This window comes from Ictidomys tridecemlineatus, chromosome 7, assembly GCF_052094955.1.
Source record: "Ictidomys tridecemlineatus isolate mIctTri1 chromosome 7, mIctTri1.hap1, whole genome shotgun sequence".
Taxonomy (NCBI): Eukaryota; Metazoa; Chordata; class Mammalia; order Rodentia; family Sciuridae; genus Ictidomys; species Ictidomys tridecemlineatus.
Window position 1 is genome coordinate 123,845,348 of NC_135483.1, and position 25,303 is coordinate 123,870,650.

The 25,303-nt window shown below is 34.6% G+C and overlaps 1 pseudogene; it reads right to left on the minus strand.

The window, feature by feature from the left end:
* Positions 1–17,966: 17,966 nt before the first annotated feature.
* LOC101967511 (ubiquitin-conjugating enzyme E2 variant 2 pseudogene) lies at positions 17,967–19,003 on the minus strand (annotated as a pseudogene).
* Between the last annotated feature and the right edge of the window lie 6,300 nt (positions 19,004–25,303).

A 25,303-nucleotide genomic window follows, 5' to 3' on the forward strand; every position in this document is an offset into this window, starting at 1 on the left:
GAAGGCTGCTATAAATGCTGATATATAGGTTTTGGGGTGGACAGAAGTTTACAATTTATTTGGGTAAATACCAGGAAGTGTAATTGCTGAATTTTATGGATAGAGCATGTTTAACTTTGTAAGAGTCTTCCAAACTGCCTTCCAAAATGACTGTACTATTTTTCATTGTCATCAACATTGAATGATGATTCCTGTTGTTCCACATTCTCTTCAGCATTTGGTATTGTCAGGAGACATATAATATTGAATATCAGTTCATATACTTACTTGTTATTTCTGTGCCTTCTTTGGTTAGATATCTATTCAGCATTTTTTTGTCCAATGTTTTTAAAATATTGGTTTTTATATTTCCTTATTGTTGAGTATTAAAATAGCTTTGTATATTTTGGGTAATGGTCATTTATCCAGTGTGAATTTTACAAATATTTTCTCCCAGTCCTTGGCTTGTCTTCTCATTCTCTTGACATTGTCTTTCACAAAACAGAAGTTTTGAATTTGAATGGAATCCAGCTTATCAATGATTTATTTCATAATTTGCACTTTTCACACTAAGTCTAAAAAGCCATTGCCATGCCCTAAGTCATCTAGATTTTCTTCTATGTTATCTTCTAGAGATGTTAGAGTCCTGATTTTACTTCTAGATCTGTGATCCATTTTCAATTGATTTTGGTGGAGGGTGTAAAGTCTGTGTCTACATTCTTTTTTAAAAAGTTTTGAATGTATATGTCCAGTTTCCAGCACCATTAATTGAAAATATTAGATTTACTCCTTTGACTTTTAACACAGATCAGTTGATTATTATGGACCATTTGATTTTGTTGATTCATTTGGCTATTCTTTCAGTAATAACACATTGTCTTGATTACTATCAATCTATAGACTTTATAGTAGGTTGGGGTTGTGTTCTTCAATATTATACTGGTTATTTTGATCTTTTGTCTCTTTACATAACCTTTAGAATCATTTTGAACAAAGTGAATTACTGGAATTTTGATTGGAATTGCACTGAATCTATGAATTACTTTGGAAAGAACTGACATTTTGACAATATTTGTTTTCCTATCCATGAATATCTCATTTATTAATTATTTGATTTTATTAGTCATTGCTGTATAGTTTTCCTCATATAGATTTTACACCTATTTTAAATTCATAGTTAAGTATTTAAATCTTTTTTAATTTTTAAATTATTATTTTTTTTAAAAAATTATTTTGTTATATATACAGCAGAATGCATTACAATTCATATTACACATATAGAGCACAATTTTTCATATCTCTGGTTGTACACAAAGTAGATTCACACCATTCGTTTCTTCATACATGTACCTAGGGTAATGATGTTCATCTCATTCCACAATCTTTCCTCCCCTCATACCCCCTCCCTTCTCCTCCCTCCCCTTTACCCTATCTAGAGTTCATCTAATTCTCCCATGCCTCTTCCCAACCACATTATGAATCAGCATCCTTCAATCAGAAAACATTTGGCATTTGGTTTTTGGGATTGGCAAACTTCACTTAGCATTATATTCTCCAACTCCATTCATTTACCTGCAAATGCCATGGTTTTATTCTCTTTCAATGTGAATAATATTATATTGCATATATATGCCAATTCTCTTTATCCTTTCATCTACTGAAGGGCATCTAGATTGATTCTACAGTTTAGCTATTTTGAATTGTGCTGCTATAAACATGATGTGGCTGTGACCTTGTAGTATGCTGTTTTTAAGTCCTGTGGGTATAGACCAAGGAATGGGACAGCTAGGTCAAATGGTGGTTCCATTCCCAGATTTCCAAGGAGTCTCCATACTGCTTTCTATAGGGCGGAACCAATTTGCAGTCCCATCAGCAATGTATGAGTGTGCCTTTTCCCCCACATCCTCACCAACACTTACTATTTTTGTATTCTTTTTTAAAATATTTATCTTTTAGTTGTAGTTGGACACAATACCTTTATTTTATTTATTTATTTTTATGTGGTGCCAAGGATTGAACCCAGGGCCTCACATGTGCTAGGCAAGCAGTTTACCACTGAGCCACAACCCTAGCCCCTTTTTTTCTGTATTCATAATAGCTGCCATTCTGACTGGAGTGAGATGAAATCTTAGAGTAATTTTGATTGCATTTCTCTAATGACTAAAGATGTTGAACATTTTTTTTGTATATTTGTTGATTGAATGTATATCATCTTCTGAGAAGTGTCTATTCAGTTCCTTGGCCCATTTGTTGATTGGGTTATTTGTTACTTTGGTTTGATTTTTGAGTTCTTTATATATCCTAAGGATTAGTGCTCTATCTGATTGATGTGTGTGTGGTAAAAATTAGTTTCTCAGATGTAGCCTCTCTGTTTATCTCACTTTTTCTGAGAAGAAGCTTTTTAGTTTGAATTCATCCCATTTATTGATTCTTTTTTTCTCTTAATATAGAAACCATTTATTGATTCTTGATTTTAATTATTGTACTATAGGAGTCTTATTAAGGAAGTTGGGGCCTAATCCGAGATGCAGGAGATTTGGGCCTACTTTTTCATCTAACAGGTGCAGTGTCTCTGGTCACTTAATTCCTAGGTGCTTGGTCCACTTTGAGTTGAGTTTTGTGCATGGTGAGAGATAGGGGCTTAATTTAATTTTGCTGCATATGGATTTCCAGTTTTCCCAGCACCATTTGTTGAAGAGGCTATCTTTTCACCAATGTATGTTTTTGGTGACTTTTTCTAATATAAGATAACTGTAATTATATGGGTTAGTCTCTATGTCCTCTATTCTATACCATTAGTCTAGAAGTCTATTTTTGTGCCAACTCCATGCTGTTTCTGTTACTATTGCTCTGTAGTATAGGTTAAGGTCCCATATAGTGATGCCACCTGCTTCATTATTCTTGCTAAGGATTTTTAGCTATTCTGAGTCTCTTCTTTTTCCAGAAATATTTCATGACTGATTTGTCTATTTCTATGAGGAATGTCAATGGGATTTTGATTGGAATTGCATTAAAATGTGCATAGTGCTTTTGGTAGTATGGTCATTTTGACAATATTAATTCTGTCTATCCAAGAACAAGGGAGATATTTCTATTTTCTAAGGTCTTCTTTAATTTCTTTCTTTAGTATTCTGTAGTTTTCAATGTAGAGGTCTTTCACCTTTTTCGTTAAGTTGATTCCCAAGTATTTTTGGGAAAATTTTCTTTGAGGCTATTATAAATGGGGTAGTTTTCTTTGTTTCCCTTTCAGAGGATTAGTCAATAATGTACAGAAATGCTTTTGATTTATGGGTGTTGATTTTACATCCTGCTACTTTCATCAATTCATTTCTAGTTCTAGAAATTTTCTGGCGGAATTTTTTTTTTTTTTGTATTGTAGGTACAGAATCCCATGATCAGCAAATAGTGATAATTTGAGTTCTTCTTTTTCTATCTGTATCTTTTGAATTTCTTTCATCTGTCTAATTGCTCTGGCCAGTGTTTTAAGGACTATGTTAAATAGAAGTAGTGAAAGAGGGTATCCTGTCTAGTTCCAGTATTTAGAGGGAATGCTTTCAATTTTTCTCCATTTAGAATGATGTTGGCCTGAGGCTTAGCATAGATAGCTTTTACAATGTTGAGATATGTTCCTGTTATCCCTAATTTTTCTAGGGTTTTGAACATGAAGTTGTGTTGTATTTTGTCAAATGTTTTTTTTTCTGCATCTATTGAAATGATCATATGGTTCTTATCTTTAAGCCTATTGAATTACATTTATTGATTTTGTATGTTTCACCATCCTTGCATCCGTCGGATGAACCCCACTTGATCATGGTGCATTATATTTTTAATATGTTTTTCTATTCAATTTGCCAGAGTTTTACTGAGAATTTTTACATCTATGTTCATTAAAGATATTGGTCTGATGTTTTTGTTTTTGATTTGTCTTTGTCTGGTTTTGGAATCAGGATGACATTGGCCTCATAGAATGGGTTTGGAAGTTTTCCCTTTTATTCTATTTCATGGAATAATTTGAGGAGTATTGGTATTTTTCTTTGAAGGTCTTTTAGAACTCGGCTGTGTATCCATTTGTTCCTGAGCTTTTCTTGCTTTGGTAGGCTTCTGGCTACTTCTCTTTCACTGCTTGAAATTGATCTATTTAACTTGTGTAAATCACCCTGTTTTGGTTTGGGCAAATCATATGACTCTAGAAATTTTTTGATGTTTTTGACATTTTTCTATTTTATTGGAGTACAAATTTTCAAATAATTTCTAATTATCTTCTGTATTTCTGAATTGTCATGATATTCCCTTTAATACCAGATGTTAGTAATTTGAATTTTATCTTTCCTTCTCTTTGCATGGCTAAGGTTTTATCAATTTCATTCATTTTTTTTTAAAAAAACAACTTTTTGTCATTTAAAAAAATTGATTTTAGCTCTAAATTTAATTATTTCCTGTATTCTACTGCTTTTGGTGTTGATTGGTTCTTCTTTTTTCTAGGACTTTAAGATGTAATGTTAGGTCATTTATTTGTTGACTTTTCCTTCTTTTAAGGAATGGACTCCATGCAGTGAACTTTCATCTTCTTACTGACTTCATAGTGTCTCAGAGACTTTGATATGTTGTATCAGTGTTCTCAATTACCTCTAAGAATTTTTTAATCTCCTCCTTGATGTCTTTTGCAACCCATTTTTCATTCAGTCGCATATTACTTAGTCTCCAGGTGTTGGAGTAGTTTTTATTTCATCTTGATTTCTTATTTCATTTCATTATAATATGACAGAAGGTAGGGTAGTTTCTCTACTTTTTTGTGTTTGCTAAGAGCTGCTTTGTGGCATTGTATATGGTCTATTTTAGAGAAGAATCCATGTGCTGCTGAGAAGTAAGTGTATTTTCTCATTGAAGAATGAAATATTCTACATATGTCACTTAAGTCTAAATTATTGATCATATTATTGAGTTCTATAGTTTCTTTGTTTAGCTTTTATTTGGAAGATCTATCCAGTGGTGAAAGAGGTGTGTTAAAGTCACCCAGAATTATTGTGTTGTGGTTTATTTGACTCTTGAGCTTGAGAAGTTTGTTTGATGACTAAGATGCTCTATTATTTGGGATATATAAATTTATCATTGTTATGTCTTGTTGGTATATGGTTCCCTTAAGCAGAACGAGATATCCTTTTTTATCTCTTTTAATTAACTTTGGAGTGGTATGTTTTTTTCCCAACCTTTTACCTTTAGTCTGGGATGTCTTTTCCTATGAGGTGTGTCTCTTGGAGACAGCATATTGTTGGGTCTTTTTTAAAAAATCCAGTCTACTGGTCTATGTCTTTTGATTGGTGAGTTTAGGCCCATTAACATTCAGGGTTATTATTGAAACAAGATTCGTATTCCCAGCTATTTTTGTTTATTTTGGGTATTTAACTAGACTTAGTTTCCCTTTTGTTTATTTTTTTTCTTTAATATAATACCTCCCTTTGCTAATTATCATTGTTCAATTCCTCTTCTTGGAATGTTTTGCCGAGGATGTTCTGTAGTGCAGGCTTTCTAGTTGTAAATTCTTTTAACTTTTGCTTTACATGAAAGGTTTTTTATCTCATCATCAAATCTAAAGCTTAATTTTGCTAGATATAAGATTCTTGGCTGGCATCCATTTCTTTCAGAGCTTGTTTTTCCAGAATCTCCTGGCTTTGAGGGTCTTGGTTGAAAAATCTGGTGAGATATGATTTGGTCTCCTCGTATATGTGATCTGATTCCTCTCTCTTGCAGACTTTAAGATTTTACCCTTCTTCTCTAGGCCTTTTTATTATAATATGCCTTGGTACAGATCTGTTATAATTTTGGAAATTTGGTGTTTGTTAGATTTTTCAAGTTAATTTGTGATTGACATAATAATTGTACATATTTATGGGTTTCAGTGCAATAATTCAGTATAGTTTGTTAAGTGTTCATGTAAATATTAAAATGTTAGTGTTTTAAATTTTCAGATTCCATGTATATATTGTGGGTACAAAGCAAAGCAACTTGAATTATCAAAGGAGCTTTATTGTGATATAATTCTGTTATCATACAATTTGCCAACTTTTGTAACTATCATTATAATCAATGTTAGAACATTTTCATCACTTCCAAAAGAAATTACAGGGTCATATGATCATTAGCAGTTATTGACCATCACCCCACTGTCTATCCTGTCCCTTGACCTCTGGGCCCAAGCAGTCACTTGACTACTTTCTGTCTCTCTTTATTTACCTATGGTGAATATTTTTTTTTATATTATGCCACTTAATCTTAGTTATCCTTTGACTAACATCTCTTCATTTTCTGACTTTTATGTGTTACACTTTCATCCTGCAATCTTGCTATAATGATTGACTAGTTGCAGGAGTTTTTGCCTCAATTCTTTTGTATTTTCTACATAAGTAATCATGTTGTCTGTGAATAGATCCAGTTTAATTTCTTCTTTTCCCATCTGTATAACTTTCATTAACTTTGCTTGTATAGCTGCTGTTATGGTTTGGGTTTGTGAGCTCATGTGTGAGACAATGCAAGAATTTTCAGAGGAAAAATGATTAGAGTATGAGAATTGCAGGTGGGTGGTAACTGTAGGCAGGTAGGCTGTGCCTGGAGTAGGTAGGTCATTTGTGGCATGCCTTTTGGATTTATATTTTGTTCCTAGTGAGTAGAGTTTAGAGCTCTCCCTGCATCCTGTTACTATGTCCTGGGCTGTTTTCCTCCATCATACCCTTTTGCTATGATGTTCTTTTATTTATTTATTTTTTCAGTAAAGTTGGATAGCAGACTTTTATTATCATTATCAATGCCAAACAAGACTTTATTTATTTTTTATTTTTTTATTAGTTGTTCAAAACATGACAAAGCTCTTGACATATTTCATACATTTGATTCAAGTGGGTTATGAACTCCCATTTTAACCCCGTATACAGATTGCAGAATCACATCGGTTACACATCCATGTTTTTACTTAGTGCCATACTAGTGTCTGTTGTATTCTGCTGCCTTTCCTATCCTCTACTATCCCCCTCCTCTTCCCTCCCCTCCCATCTTCTCTCTCTACCCCATCTACTGTAATTCTTTTCTCCTTCTTGTTTTCTTTCCCTTTTCCCTCACTTCCTCTTATATGTAATTTTGTATAACCATGAGGGTCTCCTTCCATTTCCATGCAATTTCCCTTCTCTCTCCCTTTCCCTCCCACCTCTCATCCCTGTTTAATGGAAATCTTCTTCTCATGCTCTTCCTTCCTGCTCTGTTCTGAGTTGCCCTCCTTATATCAAAGAAGACATTTGGCATTTGTTTTTAGGAATTGGCTAGATTCACTTAGCATAATCTGCTCCAATGCCATCCATTTCCCTGCAAATGCCATGATTTTGTCACTTTTTAATGCTGAGTAATACTCCATTGTGTATAAATACCACGTTTTTTTTTTATCCATTCATCTATTGAAGGTCATCTAGGTTGGTTCCACAGTCTAGCTATTTTGAATTGTGCTGCTATGAACATCGATGTAGCTGTATTCCTGTAGTACGCTCTTTTAAGTTCTTTGGGGAATAGTCCGAGAAGGGGAATAACTGGGTAAAATGGTGGTTTCATTCCCAGCTTTCCAAGGAATCTCCATACTGCTTTCCAAATTGGCTGCACCAATTTGCAGTCCCACCAGCAATGTACAAGTGTACCCTTTTCCCCACATCCTTGCCAGCACTTGTTGTTTGACTCATAATGGTTGCCATTCTTACTGGAGTGAGATGGTATCTTAGGGTGGTTTTGATTTGCATTTCTCTGACTGCTAGAGATGGTGAGCATTTTTTCATGTACTTGTTGATTGATTGTATGTCCTCCTCTGAGAAGTGTCTGTTCAGGTCCTTGGCCCATTTGTTGATTGGGTTATTTGTTTTCTTATTGTTTAATTTTTTGAGTTCTTTGTATACTCTGGATATTAGGGCTCTATCTGAAGTGTGAGGAGTAAAAATTTGTTCCCAGGATGTAGGCTCCCTATTTACCTCTCTTATTGTTTCTCTTGCTGAGAAAAAAACTTTTTAGTTTGAGTAGGTCCCATTTGTTGATTTTTGTTTTTAACTCTCGTGCTATAGGTGTCCTATTAAGGAATTTGGAGCCCAACCCCACAATATGTAGATTAGAGCCAACTTTTTCTTCTATCAGACTCAGACTCTCTGTTTTGGTATCAAGCTCCTTGATCCATTTTGAGTTAACTTTTGTGCATGGCGAGAGAAAGGGATTCAGATTCATTTTGTTGCATATGTATTTTCAGTTTTCCCAGCACCATTTGTTGAAGATGCTATCCTTTCTCCATTGCATGCTTTTAGCACCTTTGTCAAATATAAGAAAGTTGTAATTTTGTGGATTGGTCTCTGTGTCCTCTATTCTGTACCATTGCTATGATGTTCTGTCTCACCTCTGGCCCAGAACTATGGAATTGACCATCTATGTAATGAGACCTCTGAAATCACGAGCCCAAATGAACTTCTCTTCCTCCATTTTGTTCTTGTCAGGTCTCTTTGTCACAGTAACAACAACAACAAAAACTAAAACAATTGCACAGCTAGTACTTTTAATGTGATGTTGTAGAGAAATGGAGAAAGAATGTCTGCCTGATCGTGATCTCAGTGGTAAAGTTTTGAGTTTCTTATAATTATGTATAATGTTAGTTGTAGGCTTTTATAGATATTCTTTATCAAGTTGAGAAAGTTCTCTTTATTCCTAGTTTGCTGAGGTTTTGAATTTTGTCAAATGCTTTATCTGAACCTATTGATATTATGTGATTTTTCTTCTTTAGTCTATTGATGCAATGGATAACATTAATTGATTTTCAAGTGCTGAGCCAGTCTTGTATACTTGGAATAAATCTCAATTTATTTGATACATAATTAATTTTATGCACTTTTGAGTTTGATCTGCTAATATTTTATACAGATTTTTGCATCTACATTTATGAGGAATATTGGTTTGTAGTTTTCTTATATGGTCTTTGGTTTTGGTATTGGGGTATGTATGTATGAAGTATTTCATTTGTTTCTGTCTTTTGGGAGAGATTATAGAAAATTGGTATAATTTCTTTCTTAAATGTTTGATTGAATTCACCAGTGAATCCATTTGGGACTGCTTTCTAATAAAAGGTTATTAATTATTCATTCAATTTTTAAATAGATATAGGCTTATTCATATTGTTTATTTCTTCTCATGTAAGATTTTCAGATTGTGTCTTTCAAGGAATTTATCCATTTTATTAGTTTACTAAATTTGTGAGTATAGTTGCTATTAATATATCTATTTTATTCTTTTAATGTCCATGGAATATGTATTGATGTCTCTTCTTTAATTATCATACTAGTAATTTGTGCTTTCTTTTTTCTTAGTTATCCTGGCCTTATCAATATTGTTAATACTTCTTAGGAATTGGGTTTTGTTTTCAATTTTTTAAATGAATTTTTTGTATTGATTTTCAATTTTCTTTATTAATTTCTTGTATTAATTTGATAAATTTCTGCTCAAATTTTATTATTTTTTTCTGTTCATTTTGGCTTTAACTTACCCTTATCTTTTTGGATTCATAAAGTAGAAGTGAGATTATTGATCTTATGTCTTTCCTCTTTTCTAATCTATATAACACTATAAATATCTCTCTTAGTACTGCATTTACTGCACCCCACAAATTTTAAATTATATTTTAATTTTTGTTTAATTCAAAATATTTAAAAATTTTCTCTTGAGATTTTTTTCCTTGACCCATTTGTTATTTACTGGAATGTTCAAATATTTGGAGATTTTCCAATTATTTTTCAATTATTCATTTCAGGTTTAATACCAATGTGCTATGAGAGCAGGCATTGTAAGGTGGGTTCTGTGACCCATAATGTGGTCAACCTTGGTGAATATTCCAAGAGAACTTGAGAAGAATGTATGTTCTGGTGTTCTTATTCTTTTTGTTATTTGCATATCAATTGCTACTTTTAATGGCTTTAATATATATATTATAGTGGCTTTAATATATATATATATATACAGATAAATTTGTATATATTATATATATAGTGTCCTCAATTTTAAAGATTAATGGCACTCACTGTGATATTTTCATACTTGGATATATCATATATTGATTGGATGTTCTGTTGTTAGGTCACTCATGTTAATGATTACTATATCTTATTGGAAAACTGACCCCTTTATCATTATGCTATGTACTGCTTTTTCATTAATAACTTCATTTGCTTTGAAATTTGGTCTGTCTCAAATTGATATAGCAAGTCCCAATTTCCTTTGATTAGTAATAGAATGGTACGTTTTCTTGCATTCGTTTGCTTTAAATGTATACATGCTTTTATATTTAGAGTGGGTTTCTTCAAGGCATCCTGTAGTGGGTCTTGTTTCTTGATACACTCTGAAAAACTTTTGTCTTTTAATTTATGTATTTAGATCATTAACAGAAAGATGATTATTATATGTTTGGATTAATATGTCCCACATATGACACTATTTTTTATTTGTTACCTTTATTCTTTTTATATTTTTATGCCCCTCTTTGTTGTTTTAATTGAGCATTTTATACGATTCCATATTCTCTCTTTTATTAGCCTGTTGTTTATTATTTTACCTTTTTAAATGGATTACCCTGAGATTGCAATTAATTCAAGCTCACTTTCAAATAACATTACACTCCTCTGTAGTTAGCATGAGCGCCTTATAATAACATAATTCTAATTTCTTGGTTTTATCCCTTTCATTATTGCTTGCATTAGTTTCACTTATGTACTTGAATAAATTTTTGTTATTATTTTGAATAAACTTTTATGTGAAATCAATTGAGAATAAGGAAAATAAAAAGTTTTATTTTACCTTCATTTATTCCTTCTCTGAATCGCTTTGTTTCTTTTAGTAGACTTCGGTTTCTGACATATTATTTTACTTCTTGCTAAAGAAAATTTTTTAATGTTTCTGCAAGGCAGGTGTACTAACAATAAAGTCTATTAATTTTTGTTTGCCCAAGAAAGACTTTATTTCTCTTTTGTTTTTGAAGGATAGTTTCACAGATACAGAACCCCAAGTTATTGTTTCTTTCTCAACTCTTAATTATTCACTGCACTTTCTGCTTGCATGGGATCTATCTGAGAAGTAGGATGTAATTTTTGGCTCCTCTTTAAGTAGGGCTCCCCATCTTCCCAGCTTCTTTCAGAATTTTTTTTAATCCTTAATTTTTTTGGTCATTTTTTAGAAATTTATTTCTCTGCTTACATCACCCATTGATTCATGTATGCTGTCAACTGTGTCCATTGGAGCCCTGAGGAAATTAATCATAGTTCCTTAAATTTCTGGTCTGATAATTCCAACATCAATGTCATATCTGAATCTGGTTTTGATGCTGACTCTGTGTCTTTAAACTGTGTTTGCCTTTTTGTGCATACTATAATTTTTTTTCTTGATAGCTGGACATAATGTACAGGATAAGAGGAACTGCTATAAATAATCTGTCAGTATGAGGTAAGAAGTTGTGTGGGGAGGGAAAGCATTCTGTAATTTTGTGATTAGGTCTCAGTCTTTTAGTAAGCATATACTTCAGAGTGTTAGCTTCACTCATGCTTCTAACTTTTTCCCTCTCCCCTTGGGTAGGACGGAATGGATAGAGGGGACTGGTGTTGACTAGTTCCTGTTCTCCATGTGATAGGCTTGAGCCAGCTACAGTTGTGTATTTCCTTTCTCCCATCTCAGTTAAGATCTAATAAAACCCAGCAGGTTAGGCTGTAGTTAAACAGTTTCTCCTGAGAGGAAGACCTTGTTAGGAAAAACAGCATACTCTGGAACATTCAAAATAGTTTCTTTCCCCTCCTCCTGATGGAAACACATAAGGATTCCCCCCTACAGAATTCACTGTGCAGAACTCCTGGAGGTAAATTCACAGAAGTGTAGGGTCTCACTATAACTGAGTCGTCCCCCCTGCCAAGACTTATTCACTCTGAGTCTTCAGCAATTTGTCCATCACATTTCAGGTTTTCCTAACATACTCTGGTTGTTGTAGAGGTTTATGCTTGGTAAATTGTAATTCTCCATTTCTCCAATTTAATGGTTTGCCCTGTACCCTCATTTCTCTGATGAATCTAAGAAACACTGTTGATTTATCATTTTTGTTCCACTTTTTACTTATTGTTAGGATGAACTCTCAATTTTCAAGCTCCTTACATGCAGAACTAAAAGTCTTATTTGTTATTGTTAATTTTTAAAAACATTACTTATTTATTCTAATTTGTTATACATGACAGCAGAATGCATTTCAATTCACAGTACCATAAAGAGCACAATTTTTCATGTCTCTGGCTGCACACAAAGTAGAGTCACACGATTCACACCTTCATACATGTACCTAGGATAATGATGTCCATCTCATTCCACTGTCTTTCCTACTCCCATATCCCTTCACTTCCCCTCCCTTTCCTTTGTCCAATCTAAAATTTATCCATTTCTCCCTTGCTTCCCCCATACCCCCATCATGGATCAGCATCCACATATCAGAGAAAACATTTGGCCTTTGGTTTCTTGGGATTGGCTTACTCCACTTAGCATGATATTCTCCATCTCCATCAATTTACCTGCAAGAGCCATGATTTTATTCTCTTTTAATGCTGAGTAATATTCCACTGTGTATATATACCACAATTTCTTTATCCCTTCATCTACTGAAGGGCATCTAGATTGGTTCCACAATTTAGCTATTGTTGATTGTGCTTCTATAAACATTGATGTGGCTGTGTCACTGTGGTATGCTGTTTTTTAATTCTTTTGGGTATAAACCAAGGAGTGGATAGCTGGGTCAAATGGTGGTTCAATTCTAAGTTTTCCAAGGAATTTTCATGCTGCTTTCCAGAATGGTTGCAACAATTTTCAGTCCAACCAGCAATGTATGAGTGTGGCTTTTCCTCCACATCCTTGACAACACTTTTTGTTGTTTGTATTTTTTTAAACTTTATTTTATTTATTTATTTTTTAATGTGGTGCTGAGGATCAAACCCACTGCCTCACACTTGCTAGGCAAGCACTTTACCACTGAGCCACAACTCCAGCCCCTTGTTGTTTGTGTTCTTAATAGCTGCCATTATGACTGGAGTGAGGTGAAATCTTAGAGTAGTTTTGATTTGAATTTCTCTAATTGCTAGAGATGTTGAACATTTTTTATATATTTGTTGATTGATTGTATATCATCTTCTGTGAAATGTCTGTTCAGTTCCTTTGTCCACTTATTGATTGGATCATTTGTTTTCTTGATGTTTTTTTTTTTTTGGAGTTCTTTATATATCCAAGAGATTAGTACTTTATGTGATGTGGGTGTGGTAAAAATTTTCTCCCAAAATGTAGGCTCTTTATTCACCTCACTGATTTTTTTTTTTGTTGAGGAGAAGCTTTCCATTTGAATCCATTCCATTTAATGATTCTTGATTTTATTTCTGTGCTTTTGGTATCTTGTTAAGGAAGTTGTGGCCTAATCTGACATGATGAAGATTTAGACCTACTTTTTCTTCTTTTACGTGCAGGGTCTCTGTTCTAACTCCTAGATCCTTGATCCACTTTGAATTCAGTTGTGCATGGTGAGAGACAGGGGCTTAATTTAATTTTGCTGCATATGGATTTCCAGTTTTCCCAGCACCATTTGTTGAAGAGGCTATCTTTTCTCCAATGTATGTTTTTGATGCCTTTTTCTAATACAAGATAACTGTAATTATGTGAGTTAGAGTCTGAGTTCTCTATTCTGTACCATTGGACTACAAGTCTATTTTGGTGCCAACTCCATTCTGTTTTTGTTACTATTGCTCTGTAGTATAGTTTAAGGTCTGGTATAGTGATGCTACCTACTTCACTCTTCTTGATAAGGATTGCTTTGGCTATTCTGGGTCTCTTATTTTTCCAAATGAGTTTCATGATTGCCTTTTCTATTTCTTTTTTTAAAATATTTTTTTAGTTGTTGATGGACCTTTATTTTATTTATTTATATGTGGTGCTGAGAATCGAATCCAGTGCCTCACACATATTAGGCAAGTACTCTACCACTGAGCCAAGACCCCAGCTCTGCCTTTTCTATTTCTGTGAGGAATTTCATTGGTATTTTGATTGGAATTGCATTAAATCTGTGTAGTGTTTTGATAATATGGTCATTTTGACAATACTAATTCTGCTTATTTAAAAACATTAAATATCTTTCCATCTTCTAAGGTCTTCTTCAATTTATTTCTTTAGTATTCTGTCGTTTTTGTTGTAGAGGTCTTTCACCTCTCTCTTTCAGTTGATTCCCAAGTAATTTTTTTTGAGGCTATTGTAAATGGGGTAGTTTTTCTTGTTTCCCTTTTAGAGAATTTGCCACTGATGAACAGAAATGCCTTTGATTTATGGGTGTTGATTTTACTTCCTGCTACTTTCCTGAATTTATTTATTAGTTCTAGAAATTTTCTGACGGATTTTTTGGGGTCTTCTAGGTATAGAATCATATCATTAGCAAATAGTGGTAATTTGAACTCTTCTTTTCCTATCTATATCCCTTTAATTTTTTTCATCATCTAATTGCTCTGGTCAGTGTTTCAAGAAGTATGTTAAATAGAAGTGGTGAAAGAGAGCATCCCTGTCTTGTTCCAGTTTTTAGAGGAAATGCTTTCAATTTTTCTTCATTTAGAATCATGTTGGCCTGTGGATTAGCATAGATAGCTTTTACAATGTTGAGATATGTTCCTGTTATCCCTATATTTTCTGGTGTTTTGAATATGAAGGAGTGCTATATTTTGTCAAATGCTTTTTCTGCATCTATTGAGATGATCATATGGTTCTTATCTTTAAGCCTATTGATGTGATGAATTACATTTATTGATTTCTGTATGTTTAACCTACCTTGCATCCGTGGGATGAACCCCACTTGATTGAGGTGCACTATATTTTTAATGTTTTTCTATTCAATTTTCCAGAATTTCTTTTTTTTTATTGGTTGTTCAAAACCTTACAAAGCTCTTGACATATCATATCTCATTGAGAATTTTTACATCTATGTTCATTAGAGATCAGTCTGATTTTTTTTTGTTTTTGATTTGTCTTTGTCTGGTTTTGGAATCAGGGTGATATTAGCCTTATAGAATTAGTTTGGAAGTGTTTCCTCTTTTCCTATTTCATGGAATAATTTGAGAAGTATTGGTATTAGTTATTCTTTGAAGGTCTTTTAGAACTTGGCTGTGTATTCATCTGTTCCTGAGCTTTTCTTGCTTGGTAGGTTTCTGATGGCTTCTTCTCTTTCAGTGCTTGAGATTGATCTGTTTAATTTGTGTATATCACCCTGATTCAGTTTGGGCAAATCATATGACTCTACAAACTTGTCGAGGCCTTTGACATTTTCTATCTTCTTGGGGTATGAAATTTCAAAATAATTTCTAATTATCTTCTGTATTTTTGAATTGTCTGTCATGATATTCCCTTTTTTAAAAAAATCATGGATGTTAGTAATTTGAGTTTTCTCTCTTCTTCCTTTTGTTAGCATGGCTAAGGTTTTATCAATTTCATTTATTTTTTCAAATAACCAACTTTTGGTATTGTCAGCTTTTTAAATTGTTTCTTTTGTTTGATTTTCATTGATTTCAATTCTAATTTTAATTATTTCCTGTCTTTTACTGCTTTTGGTATTGATTAGTTCTTCTTTTTCAGGACTTTGAGATGTAACATTAGGTCATTTATTTGTTGATTTTTTCTTCTTTTAAGGAATGTACTCCCTGAAATGAACTTTTGTCTTAGTACTGACTTCATATTGTCTCAGAGATTTTGATATGTTGTATCAATGTTCTCAATTAGCTATAAGAATTTTTCAATCTCCTCCTAGATGTCTTTTGCAACCCATTTTTCATTCAGTCGCATATTACTTAGTCTCCAGGTGTTGGAGTAGTTTTTGTTTTTTATTTCATCATTCATTTCCTATTTCATTTCATTATAATCTGACAGAAGGTAGGGTAGTTTTTCTACTTTTTTGTGTTTTCTAAGAGCTGCTTTGTGGCATTATATATGGTCTATTTTAGAGAAGAATCCATATACTGCTGAGAAGTAAGTGTATTTGCTCATTGAAGGATGAAATATTCTACATATATCACTTAAGTCTAAGTTATTAATTGTATTAATGAGTTCTATAGTTTCTTTGTTTAGCTTTTGTTTGGAAGATCTATCCAGTGGTGAAAGAGGTGTGTTAAAGTCACCCAGAATTAATGTGTTGTGGTCTATTTGACTCTTGAGAAGAGTTTGTTTGATCAATGTAGATGCTGCATTGTTTGATGCATATGTGTTTATTTGTTATGTCTTGTTGATGAATGGTTCCCTTAAGCAGTATGTATTATACTTCTTTATTCTTTTTGATTAACTTTGGCTTGAAGTCTACTTAATTGATTTGAGGATGGAGACCCCTGCTTGTTTGTGCAGTCTATGTGACTGGTATGTTTTTTCCCAACTTTTCACCACTGTCTGTGGTTGTCTTTTCCTAATAGATGATCTCTTGAAAGCATATTGTTGGGTCTTTTAAAAAAATCTAATATGGCAGTCTATGTCTTTTGGTTGGTGAGTTTAGGCCATTAATAAACGAAGTTATTGAGTAATCATTTGTGTTCCCAGACATTTTTGTTTATTTTTGGTATTTAACTTGACTTGGTTCCTCCTTTGATTGATTTTTCCTTTAGTGTAGTAACTCCCTCTGCTGATTTTCATTGTTGTTTTTCATTTCCTCATAATGAAATATTTGCCAAGCATGTTTTGTAGTGCAGACTTTTGAGTTGTAAATTCTTTTAACTTTTGTTTATCATGGAAGGTTTTTAATTCATCATCAAATCTAAAGCTTAATTTTGCTGTATATAAGATTCTTAGTTGGCATCCATTTTCTTTCATGGCTTGGTATATGTTTTCCAGGATCTTCTAGCCTTCAGGATCTGGGTTGAAAAATCTGCAGATATCCTAATTGTTCTCCTTCTCTATATAAAGTGATTCAGAAAGGTTGTGGCTTTTAAAATTCTCTTCTTATTCTGTATGCTAGGCATTTTCCTTATAATGTGCTTTGGCCTGGATCTGTTGTGATTTTGTACATTTGGTGCTCTGTAAGACACTTGTATTTGATTTTTCAATTTATTCTTTATGTTTGAAAATTTTTCTGATATTATTTCATTGAATAGATTGTACATTACTTTGGTTTGAAAGTCTATGCTTTTCTCCAATCTAATAATTCTTAAATTTGTTTTTTTTTATATTTTCCAACAATTCTTTTTTAATTTACATTTTAATACTAACTTTAATCTCAAAATCACATATCCATATGCCTATTTTTTGTTGACTTCACTAAACTTTAATGCATGGTTTATTAAACAAAGACTGTAAACAAATATTTACTATGTTACATATAACACACAGGTACAACTTTTAACAGAAATTCATCACCTCCCCCAACATTTTTTATTATAAAAACAGGTATGAAAACAATTCGGAACATATTTTTGATACTACTAGTAGTCAGCTCCCACACTGCTTCCAAATATACCACAATTTGTGACAATATTCATTGTACCTGTTACTTAAAAAATTTCAACTGCAGGTCTTTCACTAAGTGAGATGGATAAAGCCTGCCATTTCTGTTTGTCTTCCTTGAGATTTTACTTTTCAGAAACACTCAAGTTTTCACTGCCATCTGCCACTGCTTGTCATGCTTTCCTCTTGTAAACCTGAATTCTATTTCGAGTACTCCAGGTTCATGTTTATATGACAGTGTCTTAACAAAAGAAAGAAAAATTGTGTTGCATTTTTCCTCTTGTTACCTGAAAAAATAATGGATGTATATATATTAAATATATTCTTAAAATGTCTGGGTCATGTTTACCAGCTAGAATTCTTCTACTTAACGTGTGGGTATTCTGTATTGTGATATTTAATCAAGACATTAATATGAGTAGAAGGTTGTTGATTTAAGACAAGTTTTAGATTCACTAAAATTAATTGTTATACATTTGTCCTTCTGGTGGCTATGGAAGCTTCATATTTTCATTGGACATTATTAGATGTCTTAGCTATTGAAATACAACTTTAATGCTATATGATTTTGCCATTTTGCTAACACTGGTATGCTCTGTGCATCCAACATTCCACTGGAATTATTTATTCCATTTTTATTAACTTTTGTTACATATATAACTGATGGAGGAGCTTCTGGGGATTTAGGTCCACATTCTACTTTCAGGTTACATATTCTGTTTTCATAATTTGTCCTTAGTGGCCCAAGAATCATGCCTGTCATATCTTCATCACCTCCAAGTCCCCAACTAATCATGCCATCATGTACTCCTTTTTGTCCTTTTTCAAGTTCTTCCAACAAGAGAGAATTACAGGAAACTTTAACTCCTGTGGAGAGTGCCACCTTATCCTATAGTCTGAAGCAGCCACCCACACATACAGGACATGGTTCTTCCAATCCCATAATTCTTTAATATTCTGCTCATGTGTTTTTTTAAATACCATCTTCACTGTGGGTTCAACATTCTTTTTAAGATTATATATTTTATCTTCATTGTCTGAGTTTCTGTCTTCCAAGTGATCTAGTATGTTGGTGATGCTTTTTTTTCTCATTTGGTTTATTGCTTCCTTCATTTTAAGGATTTCTGTTTGGTTTTTCTTTTTTTCAGAACCTCTATCTCCTTATTGAAGTAAACTTTTGCTTCCTATATTTGCTTAAGTAGCTCTTTATTGAAATGATCTTTTGCTGCCTGTATTTGCTCTCTTATATCATCCTTTATTTCACAGAACATTTTAATTATATACATCCTGAACCCTTCTCTGTCATTTATTCTGCTGTGCTGGCCATGGATTCTAATAATGTAGTATCTTGGTTTGTTTCGGGCACTTTCTACTCTTGTTTTTTCATGTTGTTCGTGTGTCTTCTCTTCTAGTATTGCAGATCTGAGGTGTTACAGTTTTTACCCTATAGGTTTGTATTGTACCTGCAGGGTTCCATTACCTCTCCTTGATATTGCATCTAGTCCCCCTATGGCATCTCAAGCCTGGAGTTGCCTCAACTAAAGATGACAACAAAGGTGTCCCAAGATGGAGGGCGCTTCTTTCAGAGATGAGGTGTTGGGTCAGGCTGGGTGGTAGCATTGGGTGATGGGTTCAGAGATGCACCTCTGTTGCATGCAATGTTGTGGCTGGTGGCTCTCTCTGGAACCTGTCCTATGTCCCCAGGTGCAGGCTACCACATGTATGGGACTATGGCAGTAGTTGCAGTGTCCCAAGATGGAGGCTACTGGGGAAGCCCCACATTGGAAGATGAGGGTCCACACAGGAGTGGTGACCAGAGGTCCTATGTATTTGCAGATGCCAGGTTCCCTGTGTGGGAGTGGTGGCCAAGATTCCTGCTCATATGGGTGGCCAGGGGTCCTGCACAGTGCTGATGCCTATAGTCCTGCTTGGGCATGGTGGCCAGAGGTCCTGTTTGGGTGAGGGGCTTGGAGTCCTGTGTTGATGTTGAGGCCTGGAGACCTGTGTGGCATGACGGCTGGGATTCCTGTGCAGGAGCAGCTGTCTGGGGTCCTCTAATAACTTGCAGAGAAAGAGTATTCCCACTACTAGAATCCCAGGTCACGGAGTGACACAGAATACAGCTTCCCTCTAGCCTACCATCTTGAATCTTGTTATTCTTCATTTTTTAAAAGCATATGTAATTTCATTTCAACTCTGCTTGAGTTCCTCATTGCTGCCATAAAATAATTGTTGAGAAATTGTGAATTCTGAAATTCATATGTTATAGCTTAATTCCCAATGTTATAGTACTAAGCCTTTGGGAAGTTTTTATGCTTTGAATGTGAGGTGTCCTCCAAAAGCTCATGTGTGAGACAATGCAAGAAGGTTTAGAGAAGAAATGATTGGGTTATAGCCTTAACTTAATCAGTGGATTAATCCCTGATGGGATTAACTGTAGACAGAGCCTTGTGACTAGGATTAGTGACCTTTAGTAGGGCTTGAGGGAGCTTGCTTGTACCTTTTACAATTTGAAGGCATAACATTTGTCCCTTTTACCAAGTGAAGATGCAGTTACAAGGAGTCTTTGAAAACAGAGATTGGGTTCTTCCTTACCAGATACCAAATCTGTTGGCACTTTGATCTTGGACCTTCCAACTTCTAGAACAATGAACAAAATTTTTCTCGTTTATAAGTTTTAAGTGTTTGGTTTTTTAAAAATTTTTTGGATGTGTTTTGTTTCTTGTTTAAGTAGCACAAATGAACTGAACTAGAATTCATACAAATAATATTTTGTAATACTCTGCTTTTCCTGAAGTTTATTTCTGTATTTTCACAATGTTAGGTTTAATCTATAAGCTTTTAGATGACATGGGCTTCCTTTATTTAGATATTATTGGCCTGTGATAAGGAAGGGAGCAGAAGACTGACAGACAGCAAATAGGACCTTTTAAAGTTTGATTCAGAAGATAAATTGATCAAAATATTTGCCATTGATTCTTTTATTTTCCTTGATTTGAAGCTTAATTTTTTCCAATGTCTTTTTTTCAGAAACTTAAGAAATAACATATTTATTAAACTAGAAAAGTAATTGGATTGCCTCTAATAAAGTCAAGCCTTTGACAAACCACATTCCTTCTCTCTTCACAACAAGGTAACCTTTTAAAAGAGTGTATAGGAGGTAGGGGTGGCCAGTTCTTGTGAGCACAATGTGGTTCCTGTCTTAAGTTGGGCTAAGAAGTAGAAGATGGAAAATAGTCCTCACAGAATACTTTAGGAAAAGTTCTCTGCAAAACTACTTCATAGCTGCAGCCATATATAATGCTGAAATACTTCTATTTTCCTGCATTCCACAAAACCAGAATTTTCAGAGCAATTCTGTCTTTGTATAGTTTGGTCCTTTTTTCTTAAACATGGTCCATTAAGGGTTAGTAAAAGTCATTTGTCATTTGCATCTTTACCTACTTTAAATACAAATGAATTCAGAAGTTGAGATAATATATATGGGTATTCCTACTTTTCCTTTAGAAAAAAAAGGATAATGTTTTTCACAATGGAGCATGAAGACTATTGAGTTTATTATTTTTGCTCTTTTTTTCCTTCCCTTCATTTCTTTCCCTTCACTTTCTCCCTCCTTCCCTCCTTCTTTTTTATTTTTTTCTTCCTTATTTTGTTTTATCCATCAAAAGCTATTTGTTAAATATATATATATATATATATATATATATATATATATATATATATATGCCAAGTACTTACAAAGTGTAGATATTATTTATTTTTCTAATTGATTTTTGTTGCATAATAAGAGGAAATGGGGGGGGATTAAAAAACAGAGGTGATGTAGAAGAAAGTAGGAATAAATTCAGTCAAGAAACTGGATGACATTACTTCTCTCCATGCCTTCCCCAAGGAATGGGATTTGAACTCTTTGTGTGTCCAAAGCACACTTCCATGTATATACATATCTTTTTTGGTGCTCCTTGGGAAGACTTTGAGTCACAGTTAATTGTGAAGTCTCAGCTAGTATTTACTGAGTGAAAATCCATATTGTGTAGCTTGCTCTGTCAATATCTGATACAGTTCTAAATGGAATTCCTGTGCTTTAAATTTTCTTTTCATAGAACATCCATTTCTAATTGCAAGAATAAATGGAATTTCTCAGCCACCAGAGTTTGGTTGCATGGATTTTTCCTGTGAAGCCTCCCCAGTGAATTCTGACAAGGCATTGTAGGTGAGATATTAAATAACTAAGTGACTTGGTAGCATCACATTTCCCCAGAATATTGTCAAACAGGGAATGAAAGCTCTGGGAATCTGTTTGTAGTTGACTTAAATATGTTGGGCAGAAAAGAAAGTCAGTGGGCCTCTGATTTCTGGTTCTTATCTGCCACTTTTCCTCAAAAGGATAATGCACCTTTTACGTGACAGCCTCTCTGTTTCTTTTTTTTTTTTAATTTTTAATTTTAAATGCTTGAACAGAAGTATGGCTTGAGTTCTGCACAATGTCTCGCTGCCCCAACTCTGCTCAAGTTTCTTTGCCACTGCTCCTTATTTAGCGCTGTGCTGCTGGCATTTCCACTCATTCCACATGACTCACGGGTGAGCTAGAGCCCTGTGCATTCCATGGGGGCATTAGCTTTTGTTTGACCCATTCTATGCAGGTTATGTATGATGGTTTATATGTTCCTTGTGCTTTGAGTTTGAGCCTTATTTTTCCTTCCCTGCAAAACAGCACATGCCCGTGCTACTGCATTGAGGAAACTGGTGCACTGTTCTCAGTGTAACTAATCCAGTAATTGTCCTCTTACTGTGTTTGGGCTGCTATAACAAAATGTCATAGAGTGGATGCCTTATAAACAATAGGAATTGGAAATTCAAGATCCAAGTGGTGGCAGATTTAGTGTCTGGTGAGGCCCATTTTCTGATTCACAGAGAGCTATTTTCACCTTAACCTCATAATGTAGAAGTGGCAAGGAAGCTCTCTGCTTCCTCTTCTCTAAGAGTACCTTAATTGGTATCAAGAGTACCAACGAGGATGTCATCCTCATGACCTGATCACCTCCTAAAGCCCTTGCTTCCTAAATACCATCATATTGGGGGTTAGGTTTCAATATAGGAATTTTGAAGGGACACAATTGTTCAGACCACAGCAGTTGGGTTAGGAAGGGAAGAAGAGTGAGAGAGAGAGAAATAGAAACAGATGAAATAGACTGAGGTTGGTACCTCTCTTAAAATGAGAGCATCTTCTTCATGCTCAGAGTAAAGGGTCACCCTGACCCTTTACTCTCACCTGACAGGCAGATGCCAAGGAAATGGAGAATGGAGGCTGCCCCTCCCCAGGCCTGTCTAGCCAGGCTAACTAAACCTGCATATGCATGTTCCTGCCTTTTGTCTCAATTTGCTGCCTCATTTCTTTTAAAAGCTTTTCTCATCCCCAGAGCCTCGAAGATAGAATTTTTGAAACAAAGAATTTATTCTATTTTCCTCCAAAGCTGACTTTGAATTAAAACTATTTTCCTACCGAATTGACTTCAAATATTTGTGGAGCCGCGAGCAGTGTAGGCTAGGGTCTTGGGTTGGCTGGTAATACTGCATCTGCTAACATAGAGTTGGTAGTCTATAGTGGGGCTGTGGACCCAAAGAGAATAAAATATACCTACGGCTAAAATTAATGAAAGGAAGATAAAATAATAAAAAAGGTTTTCCTTGGTAAAATGCAATCCGGCCTTTCTTGCAGTAAATCAATGATACCTCATATAGTTAATGGATGAGAGATACTTTAGAAAGCAATCAGAGCCATTAAATGTTTTATGGTGAGATAAAGGGAAGAAACCTGGGAAGGCCTTGTATCAAAATATTAGAAGTCCAAAACACTTTTCACGCTCAGCTAGGAGTCTGTATGCCACTTATCAGGGCTTGGGGGTGATCCTGGCTGGGGTCTAAGTTGGTAATCATGTGCCTGGGGATGTTTAGTCAACTGGTAAGTGAATGGAGCGAGGATCTGCTTGAATAGACTTACTTTAAAGGTTTTGCTTAATGGAGGGAGGAGAAAGTTTTCCTTAAGGGCTTAAAGTAGAAGGTGAGAAGAATGTAGTCTAGGCCTCAGTTTGTTGGGGGAATTAGGTGTCTTTGATCCTGCCATTTGCAGTATTACAGCCAACACCTACAGGCAAATGAGATCTCTGAGAAGGTTGCTTAAACTGTTCATCTCTGTTGACGTATCGTAAGATGCTGGGGTAGAAATTAAGGTGTGACAAGAATTGCATAAGATTAAAAAAAAAAGCCAGGACCATCTAGTGACTTCTCCATGGAGACAAAAACACTGAAGAAATTTATAGTAACTTTGGAACAATTTTGGAGGGTATGGAACTTAAATCCTATTTTATTTATATCTTAAAGTGACCCTTGGGTTTTCCCACTTTTCTTCCTCCTTCTCTCTTTCAATAGCCCATCCCTACCTCTGTATCTTTCTCCCTTCCATGATATTAGAAAAGTAGATTATAGTTATATTCTCTTACTACATCTTCAATTTATTATTATTATTATTAGCTACATTTTGTGTTGTAGAATGGTTCTCATGGATTTACTAAACATTGAAGAACTATTAGTATTAGCACCATCCTTACATCATTAGTCCCAGTACTAGGAATTTACTGATAACTTGCATGCGTATGCATTCCTCCATTCATTTTCTGATTTTTCTTTGTGCAACTACCCTTCATCACTCTCAACCCTAGTATTGTAGACAAGGCTGACCTTGACCTTGATTTCAAGGATGCTCCCATGGCTCAGGATTTGGCCATGAGAGAAGTGTTGCCTTGTGCTTCTGTTGGAGTTGGTGAGGAGAAGGTGTTGTCTCATCTGCTGCGACTTCTAACTGGGTAAAATGGATGTAGGAGTGCAGGTGACTAATTTTTCCACCACCCTGGAAGAGCCAGCCTTAAAACGAAGCCAAGCAGAAGAGAGCAGATCTGAGAGGTACAATGCCAGATTCTTAACTACGTTGTTGGACTTTTGGATCTGATCATGTCAGACACAACCTCAGGTTTGTGAGTCAAAATGGACCTTTTCAGCCTAAGCAATTTGAGCTGGGTTTCTGCCACCTGACATTTCCAGAATCCTGTCAAACATAGCACCTAAGGCATACCTGCTGGTTGGAAAGGAAGATGATTAGTTGAAAATATAATGCCATGGATTTATGCCTATAGAAAAACATCCGAGCAGGAAGCTGAGAAGTAAATTGATCTGGCCTTATTAGGGAGGGTGTTGGGAGATGCCAGGAAGTGTCAGGGTTTCTCTGATTATTATAACCGCTCTCCTCATGGATAAAGTCCTCTGTCTCTTACACTTGCTCTCTCTCAAGTCTACTTACAGGTTCCAGATAGTATTTGAGCTTGGGAGAGGGCCATTTCAAGACATTTTAGCATACCACAAATGTCTGAATGCTCATTAGCAGTCCTATGCTAATAACACTTGCGCCTGCACCAGACCTCGGCTCATCCAGATTGTCTTATTATCTATATGCTGGCTAAAAAGGCTTTCCACATTTTCTGCCTCTTTCTTGTAAGAGTCCTATTTTGGGGAAGCATGAAATTGGCACATATGTGCCATCTTCCATTTTGTGTACCTGCTTCAAGGATACAGACCAAACTGCAGATTTTTTAAAAAAGAAAATGCAGATTTATGCTTCAAAAATTAGTCAAGCAGAGGAGAGATTTGAAGATTCATATGTGTGACACTTGATTCATTAATAGTAAAGGTGACAATCATTACTAGTTACAACCAATGAAAACTGGCTTCTCAGTGGTTCAAGAAG